Below are 25,027 nucleotides of genomic sequence, written 5' to 3'. Positions count from 1 at the left end.
TAATTATTTAAAAAATTCAAATGATTTTTTTTGGAAAAATTGATCTGCCAAATCGCGTGTATGGGCACAAAACTGAACCTAAAATTCCCACTTCCCGCCATCCAGAACGAGTGTGGCCGCGGACTCCGCTAAAAAATTGCAACATGTGCGGGCTCCCTCTCATGTCCGCATTGCTGTAAAAATAATAATAATAAAAAACGGTTGGGCAAAAAAGAAAAGGAGAAAAGAAAACTAAACAGGCCGTTCACTGGACACAAGGCCAAGCGCGGGAGGAAAATTTTTGATCCACCAAAAACGTGCCCAATCTTGGGCTAAATTCGCTGGACCTATATAAACGAGAGGCTCAATTCTCTGCGTTAGGGTTCTTTCATTTTCCAATCGGCCAGCCAGCCCGCTCCCCGCTGCAGCTGGTTCCGGCGCCGCCGCGCCGCGCTTCCGTCCGAGTGGCCCGACGTCCCCCGTTCGTTGGTCCTCCACTGTGTGAAGCTGTGCCCCTACACTCCACGAAGGTGAAAAGACTAGAGATTGGGAGCGAACCTGTGTGCCGCGCACCGTCCCGTCGCGGCCGCCAGCAACCTGTGCTGCGCCGGCGCCGGCTGCAGTGACGCCTCTCCAACCTCCGACCGTGCCAGCCCTAAGGTACTAATCCATTCTCTTCCTCCCACTCCCTCCGTGGCTGGATTTAAGGTTTTTCGACGGAGATGCATTTGCTTTCTTGGAAATTTCCAATGTGCGTGATTCTCCAATCTTCATGTTAGGTGTTGTGCTTAGTAGCTTTGCTAATGTAAATTGTTGCCTATCCTATACTTGAATAACAACAGCTCGTTTGTCCAAAAACAGCAAATGCTCACTAGAAATAGAAATATATATATATATATGTCTACACTATCATCGTCAATCTCGAAACACCAGCTCGCACACAAAGAGTAGATGTGATTTGTGAATTTCTACCCCAACGTTAGTTTTTGCTTCCAACTAGCTTATAGTGGTCACCTAGGCTTAAGATCAATTTCTTTGAACTTGTTCGCTGGTGTTAGCAGTAGCTCTTGCATTCTTTTGATCTAGTAAGCTTGATAATTAATTTCACATGTTTAACTAGATCTCTTATTAGTAAGATTATTTGTGAATTGCTTAATTTGTGCCTATTGCCATTCAATTGGTTGTATCTTTGTTTTCATGGAAATCAAGAGTTATTGCTTCAAACGTTTGTCTTCTGAAAATTAATTAGTATGCACTTTCTATACAATTGTCTGAATTGCAATGCGGTGATCATGATGCACTGTTTATTATTTCTAACAGTCCTAAAGTTTACCTTTAATCTCTTGACTTGATATAAGTTGTGAACCACCTTTACTGTCAACTCAACTAGAACCATGTTGTATCTAAAATTTTGTACATTCTATGCATGAATGACTTTATTACCCAATTTACTAATATCACAATCTTATTCTTTTGGTGAGTAGGTGGACGACAAATGTTGACTAGAAGGCAAGGAATCTAGCAAGAACACAGCTGAGATCATGACTGGTTGTGCTGTCGGAAAGTCTGCAAATGCTGTAGAGATGTTAGGAAGTGTTGTAATGTTCCAAGTTGACCGCGCGTCGGTCTAATAACCTCCCGTCTCCAGACCGCGCGTATCCCTCCCCCTCCCCCAATTAGATCGTGATCCGTCTCCCAGGACCGTGTGAGGGCCATGACGCTGCCGCCTACGCCACCTCGGTCCAGGACGCCCCCGACATCGCCTTCGTTGAGGACGCCATTGGCAACGCCTTCAGGCAGGACGGCGCTTCGTTCGCAGGGCATCAGCGCCAGCACAGACTCCACCGCCTTGGGTACCCATCGCCATCGATATACTGAGGCCACCCTCGAAGTAGAAGATGATCTTGGGTTCTCTTCTCCATATGTCCCCAGGTGCAATGATTACTTAATCTAGGTTTTTTGTTTATGTGATTTCATACTTATTTGTTTTTCAATATAAAGATATGTGTCTATCGCAGCCTTGAAATTAATCTGTCAAGCTCTTGAATGTTGGTAAATGCAAATATATGTTACTGCATCTACAGTTAAGTCAAATTCATTGAAGATCTAACTATCCAATCATCCAATGTGTTAGAACACAGGTTTAATATTTTCTTCATAAAAACAAATTTCTGACTTACTGGTTCTGTCTCTTCTGGATGGTCTACTATAACATTATTATTATATATTACTACTGCTGCCTCCAGTAAAAAAAAGATGTTTAAGAAAAGGCAATTACTTGCTCGGTATTTGTTTTGCTTGTCTAAAATTACAGAAAGTAAACATGTCTGTTTCGATTCAGGAATACAAAGTCTGAGATCGTTTTCTATGCTTGGGTGAATCACATGGCCAAGCACTGTGTCTGTATATATATTGTTGTAGAATATATAATACAATCACATGGCGAGCTATTTTGAGCTGCGTATGGCTGAATAACATATTTTGGAGAGGAGTGATGTGCTTATGTAGTACTGGATGGGAGTGTCCCCTGAATTTTGCATTATGATGAAGGAAGTATGCAAACAGACATTAGGTATAGCATTTGCTCTTGTATAAAAACAATTAATCCTGTATAAGAATAGTGTTATTTCCTATAAGAAAAAACATTGGCTATCTCTTGCCTAGATTGGAATCTTCGGTTAACAGGCTAAGCAAGGCATCCAGAAGAATTGACTATGGCAGGAGTCCAAAGTGCTGCCAAGTAGAGAGCTCATAATAATAGAGAAAAAATGTTCCTGTATTATGATTGCCAATAAAGTATATTTTATGATCATATCAAACTTTTCTTACTACTCACTTTCTAATTTTTAAATGAAACACTTAACATGGTTTTTAAATGGAGTAATATTAACAGTGTTGCTTTTTTCTGTTTGACGTAGCTTCTTATGTGATCACACTATTAAATATGTAAATAGGAAAGGTTGAATATTCTACCAAAATACCAAACTACAAACACTTCTGTTCAGTGTTGCTTTTCCAGATTGGGTGAATAAGGTAACAACAATTCATAGGGCTTTCCATTTTTTAAAATGTTTTTTTAGTATTCATGTGAATTTCCATTGTATTTTTGAATAATTGTAGTCCTCTATGAGATTTCTGAAACTTGACTGGAAAACAGAACATCTTGTCAATAATGAGAAATTGAAGGATGGTGCATCTGCTATGCATCTTGCTCTTCCCTGTAATAAGGCAACAAGGGCTCAATATTTTTCAGATATCATCTGATCCTATAGCCAGTATGTACTGGCTGAGGTTGATGGGCTCAAATGCTAATCATTCACCATTTGCCACTTTACCACTCCTTGATTAGGTATGCGCAAGACCAGAGACTTAATTCCTAGTGCCTAACTTCTGTTTTTTGCCAGCGTTTTCAAGCTTAAGTGTGGTCCCTTTACTCTGTTCTCTTTTTATTATTCAATTCAGTAGCATGATGGTAGGGGAAATGGGGTGTATGACAATGCTTGGATAGGTAACCATGATTATTAGTGGCTAATGCCTATTGCTAAGGCTGAATTTCTCTATGCCAAGTAGCTTCTGGTAACCATGACATTAAGCTTGTAGCTGTCACACTCGCACCTGCACCAATTGCTACACATCGCCGACCTCCAGCTCTCCCCTGTCTCTCTATTTGCAGTTATGAATTTTGAAAGTAGCCGGTCAGGTTTTGACCTTGGTCTGGACAACAGTGGGTGTTTGTGTTTTTTGACCATGATAACTGCAGAATCTTATTTAACAAATAACTACAAAGATGTAGAGAATTTCATGGGCTTTCCGTATTGTTAAAGAATATAATTTTTCGTTGTCTACAACTCAAGTTATGATTTTTCTAATCAACTAAACTGTTGCTGCCTTAAAAATTCAGAGAAGGCAGCTGCTACTGTAACATATGCAACGCCTTCAGGCAGGATTGCAGTAGAACTTCAACTATGCAAAAGCTTGGTTGATGGCTTTTGTATATGAAATTAGAAATTACAACCATTTTATATTTTCATCTCTTTACATTTGTGCAAAATTTAGTAAACTTAATATTGTTCTAATTTCTCAATCATATTCTTTTGGCAGTAGGTGGACAAGGTTTCAGTGGGAGGCTCATAATCAAGCGAGGACATAGCCGAGGAGATGACATGTTGGGCTGCTAGGAATTTCTCAAGTGTTGCATAGATGTTAGGAAGTTTGTAAAAAGTTGTCAAATAATGAGTTAATTGTACACTCGTCTATGATTTTAGCTACTATTTCATGGGTTTGGCAACATATTGAATGATTAATTATAATTAATATATGTGGGTGCAATTGCTTTTGATATGATTCATTGATTTGCAATGATGATTTATTAAACCAAAATTAAATGTTACTAGCGTTGCAATAAAAGCTATACCTATGAGCCGTGATGCGTGGCAATATGCTGTATGGCAACAGACTTATTTACGTTGCAAATAATACTATTGCCACGACATGACTATTGTTGCAATAACAATTAATCTTCCGCAACGAATAAAATTGCGTGGCAAATTCTACTGTTGCAACGGCACTGAGGTCATGGCAATAATGAACGGTATATTGCAACGAATAAAATTGCATGGCAAATGATACTGTTGCAATGGCAACGCGGCCGTGGCAATAATGAACGGTATCTCGCAATGGATAAATTTGCGTGGCAAATGATACTATTGCCACGCCAAGACAAGCGTGGCAATAATGTATACTCTCTCGCAACGATTACATTTGCGTGGCAAATGATTTACTTGCCACGGCACAACGGTCGTGGCAACAACACCTTAAGCAACAAAATTATAGCGTGGCAACAAAAATCTATTGCCACACTATCGCTCGTTGTATTTACCACCTCTCGCTACGAAGACAAACGTGGCAAGTGCTCGTATTGCCATGCCAATGAATGTTGCGATAACGTCCTATTGCAATGCTTGGCAACGTTGCAAGAAAATCTAACTCTTGCAATGCCAAACTAGCAATGGTTGCAAGTTCTTATTGCAACATGACTTTTTGCAACCATTGCCAACGAACGCGATTTCAGTGGTATGAACTACCTTTTGCAACAAAATTGGGCCTATTGCAACATTTTCTCGTCATTGCGTAAGGGTTAGAAGTTTGTAGTGAAGTTCAGATAAACGAAACAAGATTACGAAATGAAATTACGAATCTTTTTTCGGACACAAAAGTGCTGAACACTTGTCCACATATTATAGATAAATGTTTATCAGACTCATTCAACTAACTACCTCCTCGGAGGGAGAACTATGTCTTTCATCCTGTCCGCCAGGTTCCGCTGCAATAGGAGTCACCACCTTCTCAATCTCATCCAGCTCGGAGGCTTCATAGCCAGGCATGAAGCCGAGGCTCATTACCTCCAAGTCAATTTCCTGATCATAATGACTCATGACTCACAATGAAAGTGTACAACCTCTGCAAAATGTAAAACTGGTATATCAGACATGCTCACGGTCACGAGCGGCCTTGGAACATTTACGGAATAGATGAACACTAAGAATTATCTATTTATGCTATTCATTACTCATGTTTACATTGATCATGTGTTTTGCATTGGGAATTGAAACAATTTGTTGCTACTCTTATGCTAAAATTGTGACAACTAAAAGCTGAATGTTGTTAAACCTGTGTCAAGCCTTTTGAGTCTCATGAACCCCATGTTACACTTGTTGAGTACGACATGTACTTACGCTTGTTTATTTTCATTATTTGGATAAAAATCCGGATGGGTAATAGATGGCTATGGTAATGACGATTTCCCTGAGGATTACTAGACTTGTGGTGAACCAGTTGATGTCCCTGTGATGTGGAGCTTCTACGAGAGATCTTTTCTTTATACTTCCGCTACATTTATGTGAAGACTCCGTCTTATTCGTGATGTAATAAACACTTGTGATGATACTATTCATAATTTATCGGCTTATGTGTGTGACTGATTTCTGGGCGCACATAAAATTTTGCATCCTATTTTATCCTTAAAATCGGGTGTGACATGAGGTGACAGCAAACTTGTTTCTACCTTTCTATAGAAGACATCTATCTTAGCCAACAGGTCTAATTTATACTTCTTGTTTTGGGAAACCAAATTTCTAGCCCATCCTGTAAAGGAACCTCGTAGCCTTCTACTCTTATTTTGCCACCGTTCCATGGGTGATCTACCTCTGTTCTCAGACTTCCAAACCTCTTTTACCAAGCCAAAGAAACCATCCCGTGTCAGCCACCCTAGCTCAAATTTAAAATTCCTAACGTTGCCTCTATGAGACGGTTCCCCTCCATCTAATAAAAGTGTTGTGTGGTCCTGAGATTTCTCGGGTGAGTGCTTGAACAGTAGCCAATGGAAAGTTTTGTTCCCAATCTGTTTACCAAAATACGATCTAACTTTTCATATGTTGGAAATTAATCTAACTGGTTTTGAAAGTGGTTATGGCTGGCTAAATTTTTTCTCAACCATGATTTCATAGGTAGATAGATAGATAGAGCGGCAAAGCTACAGAGATCCCGTGGGACGCAGATCACCCTTCACTTGACCTATAGGAGTCAGAAGTGAGTATGTGACTACATGAGATGTCCCTTAGCAAACAGAAACGTGGAACGTTGTTCCAAAAATATTTACGTTTCCAATTCGAAAACATTTATGTTTCCACACGAGAAAATGCATGCTTCTTTAAGTTTTCATTCCCGTTTTCTGCTGGAAACATGGCTGCTAAGGGATGTCCAGGCTAGTGCCGCTCGGCCTGTCACCTTCGCTTCGCACAGCGCCACAGCCCTTCGACCCTTCCTATTCTTTTCCTTCCGGGTACCCCTTCGTTTTCTTCTGTGGTACGCATGCAGTCGATCAGTTTGGCGGGGGCGACAGCAGTCGGCAGCAGCGGCGGGCGTGTCCATCAGCGCCTCCACGACAGGATTGTGAACGTCGAGCAACGGCCCAGCACCAGCGGGTATGATCTGTCATCTCGAAGAATCAAAGACTTCGAACTGATCTTATCATCAGTCAAAGCCATTTAGCCTATTGCCCCTACTCCGATAGTCACGTTTCGTTTTTCCTTTCAGTTTCCCTCTAGGTATCGTTCACTACCGGAAACGTCAAATTTATCGAGTGTTTCGCAAACAAGATCTTTACCGAGTGCTACGCTAAAAACACTCGGCAAAAAAAAACACTCGGTAAACAGGAGGTTTACCGAGTGTAAAAAAAAACACTCGGCAAAGATGGGGTTTGCCGAGTGTTTTTTTACACTCGGCAAAGAAGTAAAATCTTTTTTCTAGGAAAGAAGGAGAAGAAAAAAAAAATAAAAAAAACTTTGCCGAATGCCCAAATCTAGGACACTCGGCAAAGAAAGAAAAAAATTTTTTCTGGGAAAGAAGGAGAAGAAAAAAAATAAAAAAAAACTTTGCCGAGTGCCCAGATTTAGGACACTCGGCGAAGAAAAAAAATATTTTTTCTGGGAAAGAAGGAGAAGAAAAAAAATAAAAAAAATTACCGAGTGTCCAGATCTAGGACACTGCAAAGGAAAAAAATGTTTTTTTTAACCGGCCCCTCCCCTTCTCCCCGCGCCCAACCCTAGCTTCTCCCCGCACGGCCCCCTCCCCTTCTCCCCGCGCCGCGTCTGCACGCCCCCTCCCCTTCTCCGCGCCGCGTCCACACGACCCTCCCCAACCGGCCGGATCCGGCAGGCCTGGCCACCCCTCCTTCCCCCAGCCGCCGCCCCCGTCCCCTTCCCCGCGCCGCGTCCGCACGCCTTCTCCCCTCTGGCGGCCCCTCCCCTCCCGGCCGGATCCAGCGGCCCAGCCACCCCTCCTTCCCTCGGCCGCCGGCCCCTCCCCTTCTCCCCGGCGCCGCCCCCTCCACTCCTTCTCCAGATCCGGCGGCGGCCCCTCCCCTCTCCCGGATCCGGCGAGTGGCGTGCGGCGTGGCGGGTGGCGTGGTGGCAGGGCGGCAGTCCGGCGTGGGGCTTGGTGGCGCGTGGCGTGGGTGGCGTGGCGGCGTCCGGCGTGGGGCAGCGGGCGTGGTGGCCATGGTGGGCGGCGGCCGGTGGCAATTTGTTTTTTTTATTTATTGCGAAAAATGTTAGCCGAGTGTTTTTTGGGCACTCGGTAACGTCTTTGCCGAGTGCCCGACGAAAAACACTCGGCAAAGTGAGTTTGCCGATGAATTTTTTGCCGAGTGGCCTTTACCGAGTGTATTCGTGGCTCACGGCAAAGCTGGCATTCCCGGTAGTGGTTGCTCGCGGCTGGTGATCAGGGATTTCATGATTTGCACGGACAGCAAAAGTGCATAAGGCACAGGGTATGCAAAACTAACTTAGGTTATAGACTTCTAGGCCGTTGAGTTATTGGAGGATTTTTTTTTGGCAACACTGGATTACTTTATTTCAATTGTAGGATTTTTTTGTAGCATTGGATTATTGGAATGGTAAATTAAAACAATTAGCAGATGTATTGAAACATAAAGAGTGTTGAGGGACAGTGCCAAGACCACGGACGTCAACTGCTGTCGCTGACCATGAGCACGGCGCGCGCCCCCGCGCCCACGTTGTACACTAGCACTTAGGTGCAGTTGCCAATTGAGCAACACATGTTGTAACTTATATAAACACATCAGAGGTCAATGGAAACACTGCTTGGCTCTCATTCCTACTTTCTACAAAGAGGATATTGTCTTAGAACTGGTTTTGGGGCATATGCTCCCGTACTCCTTTCTCAAAAATTTGCACGCTTTTCAGAGCAGCCAATTAAAGTAATTAATTTTGTTTCTTTATTTATTTTCTATCTGGGCCACGCTCGGACCACACCATGTCACCGTGAGCCATTCCAAGATGCTATCCAACCTAACCATTTGTTTAGTGGTTGATGAAGGAGATGGTACACCCTGTCACCGTGAGCCATTCCAAGATGCTGTCCAACCTAACCATTTGTTGTTTAGTGGTTGATGAAGGAGATGGTGGCGCCACCGCCATGACGATCCACAGTGTAGCTAGGTTTGGGTCTAGGGACTCTAGGGTGTGGGGGCTATCAGGCAAAGGCCTTGTCAGTGGCTGACAATGGCGATGCTTTTGGTAGCACACTACTTATCAGAGGCATTGTAGTCAGGCCCTCTTCCCTCTTAGAGTTTTGGTTGAAAAAACTTGATTTTCCAATCGACGTTAATGGCACATGTAGATGTCATTTATCTACTTGGAGGCGTTGCAATGAAAACTCACTCCCTCCCCCTTCCTAGGTTACATTGTTTGTTTCTTGGGGCATGCATGGAGGTGTAGGGGCAACCGATGCTTCTAAGGTTTGCCTGTGTTGTGTTTCTTGCTGTGGTAGTTTTGTTGTGCCTCCTCCGCAAGGATTTGTATATGTTTTAATTTTTTGCTAGGTTGTTTGGTTTTGTATTGTTCTTGGGTTTTTCTCTTTGAATATTTGTGTGACATGCTCTTGCCGTTGGTTTTTCGGAAAAAGAAAAAAGAAAGAAAGATGGAACAAGACAGACAAGTCGGGGAATGGAAGTCGAACTGCTTGGGTAAATGAATTTCTTGTGGCTGGCACCTGGCAGGATTTTTTTTTATTTTTAACATTTTTTGTAAACTAATTTTAAATCTAACACTGTTTTATTTTTTTTTTCAAAACTAACACTTTTGGTCGCGCCTATTTCTCTGGCGCGGCAAAACGCCTGTGCCGCGCTATGCATGGTGGTGCGGCAAGGGGGATGACGTGGCGACGACCGGGGCGCTGACCAGTGACGTGGTAGGTTATGCCGCCCCACCGATCTTGGCATGGTAGTGCCACGCCATCCCTCACGGCGCGGCGGTCCCAGGTAAATATCGCCCGCGAGCCGCCCTCCTTCTATCTGCCTGCCTACCGCCGCGCCTAGCTGCCTGCCCGCCCGCCGTGCCTGCCGCCGGCCGTGACCGCATGCCCGCCCGCCCGCCGGCAGCGCCCGCCTGCCACACCGACTGCGCCACGAACGTCGGCGCGCCACGGCCGCCGGCCGCTCGCTGCGCCCGCCATGCCCTCACGCCGGCGTGCCACCCCCTCTGGCCGCCCACCGCACCCTCCGGCCATGCACATAGGTATTTGTAAAATTCAGCTAGCTTTTGTAAAATTCATATAGGTATTTGTTAGGGATATCAACAGTCTCATGTGCAATGAATTCTGCGTGTACGTTTCGTTAAATTTCTTATGTAAAATATATTCATCACCTTTCATTTTAGAGTTGGCAAAGAAGCTTCTAGTATATATATTATTACCGTGGGACTATGGTTATCTTTCTATATTATCTGTATCTATTTTTATTTAAAAGTTAGCAAAGAAGCTTTTAGCATACTCAGCGGCACGAAACCATGGTTTTGTTTTCCTAAATTGTCCATAGATACGTTCACCCGCCCATAGATACATTCATTCGTTTTCGTATAGCAGTTAGTAACGGAACCTCTAGCATACTCATTAGCGCAGTGCCATGAATAGCTTCCCATAGTATCCGTATTCGTTTTCATTCTAAAGTTGGCAAAGAAGCTTTTAGCGTACTCGCTAGCGCGAAGTCGTGCCTTTAATTTGTCTTTTCAAGTTGGGCATAAATGCTTAAATGTGGGGAGCGAGTGGGGAAAGGCCGTCGCTTCTGGTGGATGGAAACGGGCTATCATGAGAGGAAAGAAAGGAAAGCTATATAGCAAATGCAGTTATGGCATCTCCCCAATTATAGAATATGCAAAAGTATATACTGTAAATCAACAGTGCAATGAAAAAGAAAGGAAAGCTATATAGCAAATGCAGTTATGGCATCTTCTAGTTGTCGTGTGTCTGAATAGCTATACATAGAAGTTTCTTATTTTCCTAGTGAAGTTGTTTAATATGTCTATTAATGTTACTTTGAATATATACATGTGCTTTCATATTGTGTTCGTATTGCATAAGAAGTAGTTCAAATTTTGCAATGCTACGTAATGTTAATTTGAATATTGTTAATTTGAATACTTTAACCCTTTGTTTATCAATTTGTAACAGGATGGCCCCTCCCATGCAGCACCCATTGTATCCCCTTCTTGATGTGGACTATGACGATCCGCATCGAGCACACTTCTTGACTGACACCAACGTAGAGTGCCCATGCCTCCTTTGTGGCCCCGCACGCACACCGTGGGCGCACTAGTGGGACGAGCGTTACGCGCCGTACATACGGCATGCTGGCTTTCTCGATCTTGTTCGTGTTGTCAACTATGGTCTTCCGCCCCTTGACCTAGCACTACTTACTGCAGCTATAGATAGGTGCGAGTGCCTTCATTGTACGTAAATATTCTTATAACAAATTTGAGGTAACTAACAATCATTCTATTCTTATCATAGGTGGAGGCCTGAGACCCACACGTTCCACCTACCTTACGGCGAGATGACCTTGATCATGCAGGACGTGAAGGCTATCTTTGGCCTTCGGTTGGGGGGACTTCCAGTGATAGGTATAGTTGACAACGATCACTGGAGGGAGCTGGTGGCTCAGTTCATTGGCTTTCTTCCACCGGATGATGAGATTTCTAAGAAAAATAAGTGAGCAATTCAAGCCTATTTAATACTTGCATTGCTTTCCTGTAGCCATCGGGTCTCATTTTCTTTGGTGAATTTTAGGAAAAGTTCCGGTGTTTCATCGTTGTGGATCACAGAGCACTTTGATTACTTGGACCCCTAGGCTGATGAGGCTCAGATCGACAGGTTTGCTAGAGTGTGGCTCTGGCACTTCCTTGGTGCTTTCCTATTCCCAAACGCCTCGGGCAACACCATCAGCTAGATCTTTCTTGACATACTACACCAGCCGTGGGATAACATAGTGGCGTATAGCTGGGACAACGCAGTCCTAGCATGGACGTATCGACAGCTATGCGTTGCTTGCCGTCGCACCTCAGGGTATGCGAACCTTGGGGGTTGCTCCTACCTACTCTAGGGTTGGTGTTGGGAATGATGGCCCGTTGGGAGGCCCCTTGTTACTGGTTTCCCTGTAAATACTTTGGTTCACTATATTCTTCGAGGCCCTTACGTGTGATCTGATAAATTGATGAGTCTTGCTTACTTTACTCTGGCAGTTCAACATTTTTAGATAGCCCGTGGCAACAAGCATGTTCATTGTATTGATTTTTCTGTTTTTTAGTTTGTGTACAAAGACAGTTAGGAGTTAAGCAAGTTTTATGTGATGTTTACTTTGTAGCAGATATATGGAAGTAATGAAAGGTGGTTTTGTAATGTCGTCCAAGGGAAGGAAACAAAGCTGCAATTATTTGATAGTGTGTGATTAGAAGACTGACGAAGATGGATATTTATTTCTTGACATGAATAATCTTATTTGCATCTTTATGTAAAATGATCTGTTATTTTGAAGATGAGATTTTCTCTATTAACTATGACTTCTTAGCTGATTGAAATACAGTCATGCATACTGTAGTTAGGATCAATGAAGTAAATTTCTCGAAGTCATGAATTGTCTGATGTTCATACATGCACAAGATTGCCCTTTTCAGATTTTTCAGAATTTTTAAGTCAATATATCCTTTTCTTAAATTTTTCTGGATGGAATTCCCATTTATATTTTTATTTCTGTAGCAGATTTTTTTATCGAATATGCTTATATTTGTTTTGCATTTTTTTTTATAATTTTGGCATTCACTGAGAGTAATAATTGCTTGAGGCACGGAGTCATCAGACGTAAAATTCCTGCTGATCTCACACATCCTTCCAAATGCACGATTAGCGCAGATTCTAGAGTCCAGACGTGTGAAATTTCTCCCAGGTTCCATGCATGGATCGGGTCGTGGGCAGGGTTTAACCAAATCCACGTGTGGACTAGAAACCACGTGTATACGATACACGATTAGCCAAACGAGCCCATGTGATGTGTGGGTGTCAACAACTCACATTGTTACGAATGGGCATGTGGTCTAGTGATAGGACAGTCCAGTGGGACGTTACTCACCAGAGTTTAAATAATGGAGTTCACATATTTTCCTGAATTTTTTTTCATAAAATTTAGGGTACACGCATTGTCGGTGTTTTCGGACCTCCGACGAGTAAATTTATATTTGCGCGTTTGGCTCGGATGGTATGCTCGTAGGACATAAGGGTTTATACCGGTTCGGGCGGAACATCTCTACATCCAGTTCGCTACTGCTCGTGTTATCAGCACTTGGTTTGCAGTAGGGGTTACAAACAGACGAGAGAGGGAGAGGATCCCAAATCTCTGGTGCAAGGAGTGAACAGGTGCTGAGAGCTCGCTTGCCGCTCAGCCGTGTGCTCGTGTCGTGCTCTTGTGTTTTTTTGCCCCCCCAGCGTAGGGCGCCCTGCTTCCCTTTTTATAGGCAAAGGAAAAGCGCGGGTTACAGAGGAGGAAAAGTAGAAGAACGAGAGAGAAGAAGGCTTTCAGGGTTGCTGGGTCCTTCTTCTCCTTCATGTGGGTCCTGCTGATCCTATAGATGTCAACAGGGACAACTCCATGTCGCGGCCCTGTTCGTCACTGGCGCCATGCGCAGGCATCATCTGCCGATCATAGCGTTCCACTCCGTCCCAGCAGACGTCGTGGTGAAGTGACGCGCCTGCCAGCATTTGTATGAGGGTTAGGTAGAACAACACCAGCACGTCCGACACTGTTCTTGATGTGAATCCCCAGGTATGGCCTGTCATGGCTATGGGTTACATCGAGGCGTGCCAGCCTCTTTCCTAGCGTCAGAGTTTTGACCCAGGCCCATCCGCAGCCTCGAGGTCGGGCGAGACGGAGCCCGAGGTCGGGCGAGATGGAAACCGTGTCCTTGGGGGAGCCTGCTGACCCCTAGGAGCAAGCAATCCACCGGAACCTCCGGGCACTAGTGGAGACCACCGCCATTCAACTGGCAGAGAGCTCCGCGTCATGACACTGGCTTGCGGCCTCTTTCCCAAACAGGGGACTGGGGCCGCACTAGTCGAATCGCTCCATCCACTCACCACTATAGTTGCTGGCGCATGGGATAGGAAGCCGCGGCTACATGGTAGCCTGACCCGGCGCCCGCTCCACATAGACCACCTGTGCGCGAATGGCTCGGGCCGAACCGTGATGCTCGCAGCGTCATCAACAATTGACGCCACGCCCGGAACGATGATGACGTCCATCGAGTGGCGGCAAGAGCAGGCGGCACTGGCCTTGGCCTAACCATCGAGGAGTGCGAGGACTCGCACCTGAAGGGTCGAGATGGCGACTAGAGGGGGGGTGAATAGTCTTTTCTAAAATTAATCGCGTCGGCTAACCGATATAAGTGCGGAATTAAAACAATCGGTCTAGCAAAGACTACACCCCTCTATATATGTTCACTAGCACCTTGCAAAGATAACAATTATGCAACAAAGGTGCCGGGCTAGCTAGAGCTCTCCTAAACAATTCTAGGAGCAAGGTTACACAAACCTATGCCACTAGTACTTTAAGCAACAAGGGAGCTCCTACACATGCTAGTAAGCAAAAGCACAAAGCTAACGATGCTCACTAGCAATGCTCAATAACAAGGCAACCAATGCCTAATTAGAGAGCGCAAATACTTAGCTACACAAACTAAGCAATGTGACTAACGAGGTTACTAAAACCAAATTAGCCACGCAAGGGAGCTACTTCTATGCTACACAAGCAAGAAGGTAATTAGAAAGCTACACAAGCTATCTAATTACAAGAGCGACTACACAAGCTTAATATGTATAAAAGTAAATGCAAGCTTGTGTAATGGGGATACAAACCAACGGGAAGAACAAGGTTGACACGATGATTTTTCTCCCGAGGTTCACGTGTTTGCCAACACGCTAGTCCCCGTTGTGTCGACCGCTCACTTGGTGGTTCGGCGGCTAATTAGCATCACCCGCTAAGCCTGCACGTCAGGCACCACAAGAACCTACCCCTTGAGTGAGGGTAGCTCAATGACACGCTTTACTAGAGTTGCTCTTTGCGGCTCCCGCGGGGCGAGCACAATGCTCCTCACAAGCACTTCTCCGGAGCGCCGCACAAGCTTCTTGCGCGCTTCGACGGAGACCACCACCAAGCCGTCTAGGAGGTGGCAACCTCCAAGAGTAACAAGCACCATTGGCTTGCAACTCGATCACCTAGTGCCACTCGATGCAACCTCACGATGCAATCGCACTAGAATCGCTCACTCACACAATCGGATGATCGCTATCAAGTATGTGTGTGATGGAGGGCTCCCAAGCACTCTCAAGCATGGACACAAAGTCCCCCAAGGTGCTCCACACCAGCCATGGCCGAAGGCCACTTCTATTTATAGCCCCAAGGGCTGAACTAGCCGTTACGCCTTCACTGGGCAACGGTCAGGCCGACCGGACGCTTCGGTCATGTTGACCGAATGCTGGACCTCAGCGTCCGGTCGCTCACAGATGACCACGTGTCCCGGTTCCAACGGTCACTTGACTTGACCGGACGCAGCAGCTTTCAACTGACCGGACACTGAACCCCCAGCGTCCGGTCGTTTCCAGTAAGGTACCGACCTCGACCGGACGCGTCCGGTCACACTTGATCGGACGCAGCCAACGTCCGGTCACACTCCAGCTTCTGCGTCATCGTACGTCAGCCTAACCGGACGCAGCCTACCAGCGTCCGGTGCATTCAGATCTAGCATCCAGTCAGTTGACCTGACGCCAGCATCTTCGCGACCAACTCGTTCTCAGTTCAAACTTCTTCACCCTTGCTCCAATGTGCTAACCACCAAGAATTTGCATCCGGCGCAATAGAAAATAGGCATTCCTTTTTCCCGAAAGCGCCGAATGTGTATGTGTGTTAGCATTTTTCCCGAAAGCACCCAAACCCATCTCACCCCTACAAACACCACCTCCTTTGTAAATGTGCCAACACCACCAAGTGTACACCACCATGTGTATGTGTGTTAGCATTTTCACAATCATTTCCTAAAGGATGTTAGCCACTCAACTTGCCACGCCACTCGATCCTAGCGACAATGCAAAGTTAGATCACTCGAGTGGCACTAGATGACCGATATGCAAACAAGTTTGCCCCTCTTGATAGTATGACCATCTATCCTAAACCCGGTCATAAACTTCTCTACACACCTATGACCGGTGAAATGAAATGCCCTAGGTTATACCTTTGCCTTGCGCATTTCATTCCATCTCCTCCAACGTCGATGCAACACATGCACCAACACGATCAACAATGATATGATCCACTTCATATCATCACGTGATCATATTGGTTCATCGATCTTGACTTTACTTGCTCTTCACCGTTGCCATCATCCATCGGCGCCAAGTCTTGCTCAAGCTTCACCGCCACGCAGTCCATCACTCCAAAGCCTTCGACTTGCCCTTCACGATTGCAACCGGTCCATCAAGCCAAGTCTTGTCTTGATCTTCTCCACCTTGATCACATGACTCAATGTCATGTCTCATGTGCATTTAAGCTCCTTCATCATCACATGTGTGAGCTTTGCAACATCTCCAAGCCATTTTCACCTTCATGGCATATGTTGCTCACACACATGTACCTGTGGACTAATCACCTGTGTATCTCACATAAACATAATTAGTCCACCTAGGTTGTCACTCAATTACCAAAACCAAACAAGGACCTTTCAGCACCCTAGGCATGGTGGCTGACCAAACGACCAGAGCCCCAGCCCGGATGGCCTAGGACCATGGGCCTTTGGTCATCGCATCCAGAAAGCATCGTTCCCACAGTGCTCCTGACTGCCCATCAACATCCACAGGTACACTGGGGAGATGAACCCTGATATATGGCTCGAAGACTTTCAGCTCGCCTGTTGAGCCAGAGGAGTGGATGATGATTACTTCATCATCCTGTACCTCCACATCTGCGTGGGGGAGCATGTTTGAGCATGGCTTGAATTCCTTCCGCCCGACAGCATCCATGACTAGGCGGAATCTCAAGAGGGTCTTCAGTCGTAAATTTCCAGGGGACATATGTCTGTCCTGGAAATTCCTGAGACCTCAAGAGTTTCCAGCAAGAGCCCAATGAGTCCCTACAGGATTACATCCATAGGTTCTCAAAGCAGTGCAATTCCCTTCCTGATGTCGTTGACACGAACATCATCAGTGCATTCCTCCCTAGGACAACCTATAAGTCCTTGATCCACAAGCTCGGCTGTGTGAAGCCCCGCACCACCCGCGACCCGCTCGACCTTGCACGAACCACGCCTCCAGTGAGGAGGCGGTCAGGGCTATCTTCAGCAGCGGTCGGACAGGGGCAAGGCCAAGCGCTCATGAAGTGCATCCCGACCGACCAGGGGAAACAACTCCTCCTTGAGGTCCATGCCGAAATTTGCGGACATCACGCGGCCCCGAGGTTGCTTGTCGGGAAAGCCTTTTGCCAAGGTTTCTACTAGCCCACTGCACTCTGAGATGCAGAGGAGGTTGTCCGTAGGTGTGAAGGATGCCAGTTCTACGCTCGGCAAACTCATCTGCCGGCGTAGGAGCTTCAGACCATCCCCATCACCTGGCCATTCGCAGTCTAGGGCCTCAACATGGTTGGACCCCTCAAAAAGGCCTCGGCCGGCTTCACTCACCTACTCGTACTAGTGGACAAGTTCACCAAATGGATAGAGACGAAGCCTATCACCAATATCCGCTCGAAAGAGGCGATCAAGTTCTTCTTCGACATCGTCTATCGGTTTGGTGTTCCTAACTGTATCATCACCTGACCACGGAACAAACTTCACTGGGAAAAAGTTCCTGGACTTCTATGATGGATACGGCATCAGGATCGATTAGGCCTCGGTCGGACACCCGCGTACTAACAGTCAGGTCGAGCGGGCCAATGGCATGGTCCTCCAAGGACTCAAGCCCTGCATCTTTGATCGACTCAAAAAATATGCCTGGCGATGGGTTGTAGAGGTCCCAGCGATCCTATGGAGCCTAAGAACGACCCTAAACCGGTCCATAGGGTTCACCCCTTTCTTCCTCGCATACGGAGCCAAAGTAGTGTTGCCCTCCGACCTCGATCACGGCGCCCTAAGAGTAAAGGCCTTCGACCAAGACCGAGCCACGGAGGCTCAACAGGACGCGGTCGACCTACTCGAGGAGGCTCGTGAGACGACCGTCATCCGCTCCGTTCATTACCAGCAAACTCTCCGCAGGTACCATGAAAGAAAAATCAGGGGGGATCCTCGAGGTCGGTGATCTCGTACTCAGGAGGACGTAGTCAACCAAGGACAAACATAAGCTCTCTCCACCATGGGAAGGATCGTACGCGGTGGCCGAGGTGATCCGACCGGGCGCCTATCGATTGAAGGACGACAACAGCAACGTTCTCACCAACACATGAAACATCGAACAGTTACGTCGTTTCTTCATCCCTTGTAGACATTGTTTAGATCCTTTCAAATATATATATATTAGTGCCTACTCCAATATGGTACCCAAGCCACCCATGTCTCGGTAACACTGGTGCTCCAAGGGCCATGGCCTATGGCCGCGCGCCGCCATGACCTTGCCGTGGTGGAGTCAATTGGACCTACAAGCATCGACGTTTAAGTGTTGCCAAAATTAAATTGCCACCTTAAATTGGAAATGCCGGTCACCAAACTAGACTCAAAGTTTGGAATTAGAGACTGTTATGAATCTTCAAAATCATGGAATTTGATATATTGAACCATAACCACGGGAATTCTGTTAGTTTCGGTAAATTTGTGACATAAATTTCATGTAGTCGTCTTTATCTCGTATTCCCTCCGTCCCACTGAAAGTGACGTTTTTTACTTTTAGACTTCTTGTTTGATAGTACTGTCTTATTCCAAAAAATTATATAAATATTATTTATTTATTATGACTTATTTTATTATTAGAGATACTTTAATAATAATTTATTTATTTTATTATTTGCATAAAAAATTGACTAAAACAAACTATAAGCAAAAAGTCTAAAAGTAAAAAATGATACTTTTAATTGGACGGAGGGAGTAGGTTGGTAGCAGAACAACACCCCCTACCATAAGCTCAGATTAACAACATGTTTGACAATTATCAGGCACATGATTCATTTCACTGAATGGTTTGCCGTTTATTTCAATTGAAACCAAATGATCTGTCTTTTTCCTAATTGGGACAGCTGTCCATCTAGACATGTTTATACATGCGAGAAGTGTGGTTCACGCAACGATGCCGGGAGTATTGTTAGGACTTCTCGCGTCCGTATGTCCTGCGGTGTGTGGTTCTCGTGTGCTAACGTGCTTGTGGGCCTAGAGGCCATCACTATCTTTTCGTAATTGAGTCGAAAGCATGGGAGCTGAGCCTGTCCTCTCGTTATTTATGGACTGCATAGGGCGTGCTTGCAGCCATACAGTTTTAGAATTTTGCTTGATTTATCCGCACAACTATGTTTCTTTGGCTTGGTACAACTCCTTTACATTATGTTCCATACATGGGCCTGTTTAGCATATCTCCATGAGCTCCAGAACCATCAAAAATAGTTTCACTCCATTAAAAGTTACCCAAACGCTCTAGCTCCACAAAATTCGGATTCGCCAAAAAGGTAGATCTGTGGCCAGATTCGCCATTTCGGAGTAGCGCTGCAGTGGCGCGGGGACGCCTAGTCCTGTGGGTCCGCCTCGAGCCGTTCTAGGACCTATAGCAGCACGTCGTCCGGACTCTCGGTGGTAGATGAGGCGGAGACGAACGTGATAAACATGATTTGCACATCAGCTAGCAGTATTCCTAGCACTCTGACCAGAATTTCATCTCAATTCGTATAAGTTCCTTCATGTCTGTCATGTCTCTCTCTCTCTCTCCTATATCCTCTCCCTCCCGTTCCCCTTCTCTCCTACATCGTGGCAACGGCGGCCCTAGCACGCAGGCCCTAGCAGAGACGCTCCCTGGCATGCATGGCTGCGGCAGCAGCCTAGGTGCACGGCAACTGATACGATGAATCTCCCTCTCTGTCCCCTATATGGGAATCGATCTGTCATTCGATTTGATATGTGATTTGTTCGTGTCCCCCTCTCTATGATGTGGATGAATCGATGTATGATGTGTTGATCTCTCCCTCTCTCCACCTGCACAGGGCTCAACACGAATGTGGCCAGGTGGCCACGGCATGAGCAGGGACTGACGGCACGGGCGGGGCTGCTATTTTCTTCTTTTTTTTGTTTTGTGAAAATTGGTATCACTAGGTGAGCAACCAGTAGTAAATGGTCAGATCTATTATTGTTGATTGCTCATGCCTGATCAAAAAATCTGGCAATGAAGACCGGTTTGAAATCGTCAGTAAATGTCGTTTCTGGGGTAGTGTAATTAAGTTCAAAATGTATATTAAAGCTACATTCTTTCTATGAATAAAGGGAGTATAGATATTTTTGTTTGGGGACCAGCCTTTGCGACACGGAAATAAGGCATGAGGTTGTCGTGTGGCCACACCCATACGAGAAATTCCTGCGGAAAATATTCTCCGTCCACCGTGCTCTTGCTGCTCGCTTGGGAGTTCATGGCTAGCTAGAACGTGCGTGGATGACCAGCCATCAGCGTACGGTACCTTGGCCATTCATTTTGCATCGAGATCTGGGCAGCTGATTTTGTATAGTGCTGGGCAGCTGATTTTGTAACTGTTTCTGCGTTGTGCTGCCTGCATGTAAAGCGTTTGTACCTGGAAGTGAATGTACGTATGTGTTGCTTAGGTATATTGGCTGATGAGGCGATGAGTAGGAGTCTGGGCCCTGGCGTCGAATTTCTTTTTTGTGGTGTGTGTGACCTGCAGAAAATGACATGAGTTACTGGTGGATGGCGAAAAGAACGACATTAGTGGCTAGCTAAGCTTATTGTTACGTGTCGGCAGCTGCAGCTCTGCGTTTAAAACGTGAAGCATATTGATGTCCAAAAATGAGTGGACGACATTCATTCCGTGCAACAAGTAATAGTAGTACTAAGCTAGTGGCAGCTAAACCACACATGGCAACTGAGGCAAAGATGGAGATTCAAGCAGCTCCACAGGACGAGGATGTGCATCACAGCAAGTACCACTCCACCCTGTGGGGTGACTTCTTCCTTCATCATGTCCCATGCCCTCCATTACAAGTATGTAGTTTTTTTTTTTTTGGGAAACAGGAGGGGTTGCTCCCTACTGTGCTTTATTAAAATTTTAAACTTTTGTACAGAGTTTGGTAGGTACAGATCAAGACACAAAGAAAGTTAAAAAAATCAATAAAATTACACAAAGTTGTCTAGCCATAATTGTAACTGAAGACTTAAATCCCTCTTAGCTCGGAGCTTAACCCAAGCTAGTTCCTGTTTGAAGACCAATTTGCAAGTTTGCATGAGAGTGATTTTGATTCCCGAAGATTGCATCATTACGAGCAGACTAGATACCCCAGAACATTGCCACAATTATTTCCATAAAAAAGGTCCCTGAATGTGATTCCTAAACAGAGGGATTGTTAGTCACTTTTTGCACTGACAATTGGCACCGTCCGTGGTGAAGACGCCATGCATTCACGCTTTTGGTCATCGGATGGCCCAGCTTTCGTCCATCTTTGACATGGCGGGCTCGAGCGATACGATTCGCTTTGGCTCGCTGGAGTTTCCCACGCTCCCACTTGTTGGGACGTGGGTTCCTCCCATCTTCGAGCCTGTTGGGTTTATAAACCCGGGGTCCCTCGTGGACCGACTTTCCAACAAAGGCTCAGCCCAGTAGGCAACGTTGCAAATAACGCGCAGCTCATGGGCCGGCCCAAGTACCTGAACGACAGGACAGAAGGGCGATCCAACCATCGACCAGAAGGCCAGGCCGAGGAGGAACATTGCCCATTTCCAACTCTGGCGCACCTCTCTTGACCAGAGCACTCGCTTCGGTCTCCAGCCCGCCTCCAGACGGCCTCTCCGACCGGAAGGCCTGGCCAAAAGCACCACTTTCGACTCCGACCCGCGTCTCCGACCAGGGATGCGCCAAGCCCCTGCTCACTGCTCTTCTCCGACTGGCGCGATCAGAGCCGACTGAGACCAACCGACCGGGGACACCTGCTCGGAAAGGACCAGGGAACGAACAGAGATAGCAAGGCAGGGCGCACAAGTCAAACCACAATACCAGGGACCATACCCTATACACCTGCAGAAATAGTACTCTGCATCGTCTCTGGCACAACAGAGCCCAAACTGTGTTGTAGGCGCCGACATTTTCCCTATAGTATTGTTGGCGCCATTACCTCCCATACGGTAAGGCTCCCCCACATGTCTCTAGGCATCGATAGTGTTGTGGGCGCCGGCATTTACCGTACCGGGAGAACATGGTACAGCCCCTTGCATGCCTCACGGAATCAATAGGGTGGCAGGTGCCGACGTCTGCCACACCCGAAGAAGACAACACAAGCCTCCCACATGCCTCTGACACTCAACAGTGTTATGGGCGCCTATCATCATCCTGTACCTGCCGGCATGGGCAGCAAAGCTCAGTAGCATACGTACTCTTTCCCTCTCACTTGTAAGGCCATCCCCTTCATCTATAAAAAGGGATGCGCTCTCTCCCAAAAGACTCAGTCGATTCAAGTTCATTCAAGTTGATTCAGATCCCAAGCACACGCTTGAACACTTAGCTCATAGCGGGGCTCCTATCGCTCTCAGTCCCTTTGACCAGAGTCCGACCGGACCTCTTGTACCCCCCATCTTTCTCCTTCTCATTTGTAACCCCACTACAAACTCCGAGCACCTGGGCTCAGGAATAAAGTCACCGATCGACTCAAACTGGACGTAGGGCACGTTGCCTGAACCAGTATAAACCCTATGTCATTGAGTGCTAGGCCACCTCCGATCACAACGTATGGCAAAACTACAAATATTTACTTGTTGGTCCCTTTCTGCACCGCAGTTGACGCCGTCTGTGGGGAGGACGCTGTACGTTCAACACTTTTTTGGTCATCGGATGGCCCACTTTTCCACCACCTTCGCCATGACGGGCTCAGGCGATACTACTCGCTTCGGCTCACTAGAGTTTCCCACACTCCCACCTATTGGGATGTGGGTTCCGCCCATTTTCAAGCCATCCTAGGCCTTCCTCTTTGGAAGCCTAGACTTCATCGCCGACCGGCTCGGCGTACTACACCTCCGTGAGGAGGCACTCGTTCTGGCGCCCGTCGGAGGGGTGCCCTCCATCGGCTCTGAGACGCATGACGACTTCAACAAGGAGGCATCTGCACTTCATTCCGAGCAAACTCTCTGCTCAAACCCTGATGTAAGTAATGTACATGTTGTTATTTACTTGCTATTCTCTATCTTCCGCTGATTACCCGAAGGGACCACGTTGTCCCCGCTGCGACCACCATACGACTGGTTCTCCTACGGACCTCACATCTCCCACGAACGCATATGCCCGGGGGCTCTGAAGGATGCCATGACCGCCCCCTCTCACGTCCAAATTCATGGGGATGGTGAGCTATGCTCTCACCTGTTTCCTCGACCTCAAGGATGATGATGTTGAGAGTGATGGCTCTAGCATCGGCGACGTGGCACCTAGCCACCGTCCGTCCTAGGAGTGCACTATGGTGGACGCTTCGGGACAGCCACTGGTGGTAACGGAGTCCTTACAGACTCACACCCCTCTAGACCCTCGTGCAGAGACCCCCGTGCTCTCATGGCAGCACGGCGAGGAACTATGAGAACAGTGGCTGCACCAGCCACCGACTGTGCCAGCGCGGTCGGCGCACCACACTGCTGCCCCGTGCGCATAAACCTGCGAGCGGCGCCCGTCGGGTCCAGCGCAACACCATGGACAGGGGGAACGATCCCCCACAGCTCACTCGGGCCAATCAGAACATCGCCGCAGCGGCAATGCTTCTATGCCGCCTTCCTGAGCCGAACGACCCTAAGGAACAGGTGATCCACCGGAACCTCCAGGCACTAGTGGAGACCACCATCGTTCAATAGGCGGAGAGCTCCGTACCATGACATCGACTCTCAGCCTCACTCCCACCAGGGGAATGGGGACTGCAGCAGATGAGTCGCTCCACCCGCTCACCACTGCAAAGCGCGGCACAAGAGACCGCCTATACACGAGTGGCTCGGGCCGAACCAAGACGCTCGCAGCAGCGACCGGAGTCCCAGCCCAGATGCCCCGGGGCCACGAGCCTTCGACCAATGCATCCAGCGAGTGCCGCTCCTGCAGCGCTCCAACGGAGGCCGAGGCAAAGGCAAGGCCAAGTGCCAGGATCAGGATGAGGGCCCCTCCACGTAGAGGGGGAAAAAGAACAGAAAATATCGCCGCCGACCGGCCAACTCTGCGTCGGTCGCCACGGCTGATCACACGGGCAAACAGCCCTGGCAGGACCTTTTGGGCCACTTCCATGAGCTCATGGAGAGCCCATGCACCAACCACGCCTACCCCATCAAACACCTCTACAAGGACTGTGAGCTCCTCATGCGCCTTCTACGATAGGCTGGCGGGCCAAAGGAAGAAAAAGGCGAAGAAGCAGCAGCCAAGAAAGGGGACGAACCAGGCAAGGATCTAGAAGACTGAAGGTTGAGGTGATCTGACCGGACGACTACCGACTGAAGGACAACAATGGCGACATTCTCACCAACGCTTGGAACAGCTATGTCATTTCTTTCCTTAAAATTCAATCTTACCATTGGTTACTTAACGTTTGCTCCTATAAAAGCGCCCCAACCCAAACACTTTTTGGCCCGGGTCGCTTAGGGGGATCCACGAGGGTGCACTACTACCTCTCTTTTTCGTTTACTATCAAATGGTGAAACTCCTTCCTACCCAAACAAAAGGGTAGTTCATTCCTTTAATTTGCCTTACGTAGCTTTGCTTTAAAATATTCTGACCGATCGCACCCCGCCTTTACCTATGGTTACGAGCAGCTGAGCCTCGTGGGCCACGCCCTAGGCTCCTAAGGTTATAGCCTATGGGACAAAGGGGCATGTATGAGAAAGAAAGAATAAAAAACAAAATTATGCTAAGGGAAAACTAAGGAACGAAAGGGACAAGCTTCCCCGAACGGAGTGACTCCATCACAAAAAACCAAACCGATTGTAGTCATTGAGTACACAAGAACGTTTACACGGG

At 46.9% G+C, this 25,027-nt stretch overlaps 1 long non-coding RNA gene across 2 annotated transcripts; it reads left to right on the top strand.

Moving 5' to 3' along the window:
- Positions 1-397: 397 nt before the first annotated feature.
- On the top strand, positions 398-4,238 carry LOC136499065 (uncharacterized). 2 transcript variants are annotated; one of them, XR_010769884.1, is made up of 4 exons: positions 398-639; positions 1,464-1,911; positions 2,934-3,012; positions 4,081-4,238. It is a non-coding gene; the product is annotated as an uncharacterized lncRNA (long non-coding RNA). The 2 variants fall into 2 exon arrangements; XR_010769885.1 differs by lacking the exon at positions 2,934-3,012.
- Positions 4,239-25,027: the final 20,789 nt, after the last annotated feature.

The sequence above is a fragment of the Miscanthus floridulus genome, chromosome 13 (genome assembly GCF_019320115.1).
Source record: "Miscanthus floridulus cultivar M001 chromosome 13, ASM1932011v1, whole genome shotgun sequence".
Taxonomy (NCBI): Eukaryota; Viridiplantae; Streptophyta; class Magnoliopsida; order Poales; family Poaceae; genus Miscanthus; species Miscanthus floridulus.
Note: the sequence above shows the minus strand (reverse complement) of the source record. Positions and strands in the feature narration are given on the sequence as shown.